Source organism: Ixodes scapularis, unplaced genomic scaffold (assembly GCF_016920785.2).
Source record: "Ixodes scapularis isolate PalLabHiFi unplaced genomic scaffold, ASM1692078v2 ptg000854l_1__unscaffolded, whole genome shotgun sequence".
Lineage (NCBI taxonomy): Eukaryota > Metazoa > Arthropoda > Arachnida > Ixodida > Ixodidae > Ixodes > Ixodes scapularis.
In genome coordinates, this window is record NW_024610056.1 from 825,001 (window position 1) to 830,000 (window position 5,000).

A 5,000-nucleotide genomic window follows, 5' to 3' on the forward strand; every position below is an offset into this window, starting at 1 on the left:
CTTTTTTTTCCACATTATTAGCCTTCTTGTTCTCCTCCTCCTCCTCCTGCTTATCATTATTGTAGAAATGTTTTCCTTTTTCTTTTTTTCCTCTTTCTTTCTAAGCTTTTAGTTTCCACCAGAGTGTCGAACCGAATTTTTTATTGGTTTGCTTCGATTTGCGGGAGCACAAAAGTAATGTAGGACATTAAAATAGCACAACAAATAGAAGAACAAGAGGTATACAGGACAGGCGCTGATGTTGAACTAGGTTCATTCAGGAAAAGTGAACATGTATATACACACGACAGGCAAAGCAGCACATATTCTTAAGGGTAGAAGATATTTGAGCTGGGATGCTGGTGTCTCCCAGCACGATCAAACCATCCGGGGCTATTGCCGCCTTCTCGGCTGCCCTCGGCACTTATCGTGAATAAAAGCTATATATGTATGTTTTCTTTTCCTGGATAAAACTAGTTGAAAGTGAGTGCCTGTCCTGTATACTCCTTGTCCTCGTCTTTTTTGCGCTATTTTATATATTTTACTAAGATAAACCAACAGCGTACCGTATTAAAAAGAAAAAGAAGAAGCTAAAGTGATATTATATTTACCTGGTGCTTCTTTTCGTAATAGGCACTATTTCAAGAGTGCAAACGGGTATCTTTCCATTCATTTGTAGGGTTCGCTTATTTTCAGGTGCCGAGAAATAAATTGCTTTATTTAAATTTGAGGGAGCAGTAAATGACAAGCTACATACATATCTGTCTTTCCTTGTTGTTTTTTTTTGTGTTATATTTTAGCCTGAATTTAAAAGTTATCAGCCTGTTGGGTCGCCTAAAATACAGGTGATTGGCATTTGAGGTTTTTTTCAAGGTAGTTACCTATCGAGCAAATGAAGTTAAATGGTGGACCCCACAACTTTCTATCGAACGTAAAAAAATTCGGGCGCTTCGGCGCAGATATCAAAATTGCAAAAATAACAATAGAGATCAATTTAAGAAATCCTATTATGAAGCGCACAAAGATTATAAAACCTACATAAAGGATGCAAAGCAGAGCTCTTTTAAAGAGTTCTGCGGTGTCATCCATGGCAATAATGTTTTTACCCTCCCATATAAGATAGCACTTAACAAACTTAAACGCCCGGTAGTGCTTTGTCCTCTCGTGTTACCAGATGGAGTTCGGACGAAAAGTCTGGCAGAGACGGTACGTTTTATCCTAACAACGCTATTCGAGGAAGATGACCCAAACAGCGACTCGGCACATGAGACCAACGTGCGTCTCATGTCACTCGAAGATATCAATACAATCAATGACATACCATTCACTTCAGCAGAGGTAGATGCTGTTTTGGCTAAATTGAAATTAACAACTGCACCAGGAATTGATAATATCAAAACCTTTTTTCTGAGAACAATCTACAACAACTTTAAGGAACTCTTTCTTAAAATTTTCAACGCGTGTCTGGAATTTGGTTATTTCCCCGCTGAATGGAAAGAAGGAAAAATAATACTACTCAAAAAGACAAATAGGGTTGACAGTCCCTCCGGATATAGACCGATCTGTCTGAACTCCATCTTTGGTAAAGTATTAGAAAAATTAATTAACAATAGGCTGTACCATTTCTTACACTCTAAAAAACTACTTCATGAAAACCAATTTGGCTTTACCCACAGAAAGTCTGCAGTAAGCGCGTTATACAAAATTAAAACTAAGCTGGAGGACGTCAAGAGGGAGGGGAAGGGGGCAATCTTGGTGTCTCTGGACATCAAGGGAGCCTTCAACTCGCTCTGGGCCCCAGTAGTAATTAACAAACTAAGAGAAAACAACTGCCCCAGAAATCTCTTCAATTTGGTTCGAGACTTTTTGACAAACCGCAAATTGTCCTACTTAACAAAAAGCGAAAAAATTACTATCGGCTCAGTAAAGGGGTGTCCGCAAGGTTCACCCCTCAGTCCACTTCTTTTCAATGTTGTTATTGCGGATCTTCTTCAACAAAGATTCGAAAACAATATAACGATTCAGGCATTTGCTGACGACGTAACCCTAATAGTGACGGGAAAATCACGGAAAGAACTGGAGGACAATGCAAACCGGGCGCAAAACCTCATTAAAGAATGGGGAGATGAAAAAAGGCTAAGCTTTAACCCGGCCAAGTGCGAAGTTCTTGATATTGGAGATCGGTATAAAAAACGAGTACCAACCATTAAATTGGGAGGTCGCAACCTCACTCATGTAAATTCATTAAAAATCCTCGGGGTCGTTTTCGACTCAAAACTGACATTCACGGCACATGCAGAATATCTAAAATCTAAAATAACTCAAAGCCCCCAAGCCCTCGGCATGTTTTCCGGGGTGACTGGGGCATCAAGGGGACACAATTCAGAGACATTTATATCAGAGGAATAGAACGAGCAATTACGTACGCCGCCCCCGTATGGTGGAAAAATACAAACAATTCGCACTTGGCCAGAAAGCTACAGTCAGTACAAAGAACGCCGCTTTTGAAAATAACTAAAGCATACCGCACCGTTAGCAATATCAACCTTAATATTCTCTCAAACATTATGCCAATAGCACTAACACTCAATAAAGAAGCCGCGTCATTTCACTTGTTTCAGAGAAACAGTGACCACACTATACTTGGGACGACCTGGGAGACGGAAAAAATTCAAAAACTGTTAGATCCCTGGGATACGCACCCAGCAGAAAAAACAGCTGTATCATTCTTTAAAAAAGCGCCTAGCACTGCTCAGCTTAACATCTTCACAGATGGATCTGTCTGTAACCAGACGGTAGGAGCAGCATTTATAATACTAGATGAATCGGAAAAATCAAATAAGAAAGCAATGTACAAATTAGAAAAGCACGCAACAATATATGATGCCGAAATGATTGCAATTCTGAAAAGTCTGGAATACATATCAACTTTTAAAAACAGTACAACCTTTAACCTATTCACGGATAGCTTATCCACACTGCAGGCCCTAGCTAACCCCCACAATAACCATCCAATAATTCAACTCATAAAAAATACCATTAAAACAATTCGAACAATGCATAGTATAAATCTAATGCATGTGAAAGGCCACACTGGGGTGGAGGGAAATGAATTGGCAGATAAACTAGCAAATAAAGCGCGAACTCATGGAGAACCGGTAGCGTTACCCATGGGAAAAAACTATGTCAAAAAAGAAATCAAAATTCAACTCTTTAAAGAATGGGATCAGCGATGGAAAGAGGAGGGGCAAAACTCCGAATTGAGTACATGGATCCCTAGTATATACGATATACCAGACAATTTTCCAGCAAACTTTTACGTCTCACAGGTCGTCACCAATCATGGCAGGCTGCCTTATTACCTCTATAGAGTGAAACTGTCTCCCGACCAAAACTGCTTCTGCGGGAGGCAGTGCGTTAATTTCCTACACTATCTTAATGAATGCCCGTTACTAAAACCTCTCGCGGAACAAGTGTACAGTTTATTGCCCGGAAATGTGACCACTGTCACGGATAAAGATAAAATTAACATTCTAAAAAACCAAAAAATTCTTAAACTAATTGGAGAAATGTTAAATCTCATTGGGGCAAAATTAGGCACATTAGAACGAAGAGGGCTAACATAACAAAAAAGTGATTGCCTGTCGGAAAAAGCGGGCACAGTGCAATAATCGGTGAGCGTCCCCGCCCGCACCACAGGTGCAAAGTGCTCTGTACCTTCCGACACGCAACACGTGCCCAGGCACTTCCTGGCGCACAGGGAAGAGGGAAGGGATGGGAGGGATGGGGGAAGGGAACTCACAAACACACAGACACACTCACTTGCACAACAACAGGAAGGTGAAACCCGGGAATACTCCCCCATGCAGCGGTGCCCCCGCCCACGCTACCCTCCAAAACCCCGTACTGATAGGTAAGGTACGGGGAAGGGGTGAGGCAACGGTGAATAGCCCCTCACCATGGAGTGGAGGTACTCGAGCTCCAGGACATTGGCAACCCAATGCCAAGAGCAGGGCCATCTGGGGAGGTTCGCGGCCACCTTCAAACATTAACTGCTACAGACCAGGTAGTGTTGGGGGCCCTAGGGGTTCCCGCGCTCGGGGTGCGGGCTGGGCCCGCGGTTTGCCGCTGTCTTCTCCGGCCAGATGGGGCTGTCATTAAGACATGCAGTGCCCGCTGCGGCTCCTTGGCCACAAGGGGCGAGCAGCGGGCACCTCGGGGGCCGTGAGACAGCGGTGGGACGTGGGTCGGGTGCGCGCCGGGGGCGCGGGGATTTCTGTGGCCCTCTCTGGCACTCCCACATAACATAAAATACGATACCAAGTAGCATACACCACAACAGCAATGGCGACGTGGCGCGAGTACAGGCGTAAGCGGCGCCCCCGCAGATGGGCGTTCAGGTGGGCCCGCCCCTTCAGCAGATGGGTGGAGGGGAGGGGCCCACTGGACGCGGCTCAAAGCTCGGGAAGAGCAGGGCCGCTTGTCTCGGCACGGGAACCATTTACATAAACTAGTATAATGGGGACACCTGCAAATAACACGAATGTATACGCACAACCAAACATAAGACTGCCGCATACACTGCCCCCAAGGCCTCGGTCGATGATAGCGGTGCCCCCGCCGGACCCGCTCCACAGCCACAGCCCAGGCAGCCTGCTGGGGCGGAGAGGCCGGGAAACCGGCCTCTCTTATTCAGCAGGTGTGGGGGCCAGGGGGACAAAGCCCCGACCCTGTGCTCAGGAAGTTCCCTCCCCTTGTTGAGAGAGTGACGAGGGGGGGACGACCAGAGTTACGGCCGAGGGACAGGGCCATATGCCGGGACCATGGGGGCCTGCAGTCAAAAGAAAAAGGAAGGACAGGGAAAGAGGGAGTAGGAACACAAAAAGGGGAGGGGAGGGGGAGACTAATGAAGGCCTTTCTTTTCAGTACCCTCGCGATCCCCACCCGAAGACAGACAGCAACCCCGATTCGACCATAAAATTGTTTATTCCTCAAGAAGCCTGTAATCAAGAACCAACTAC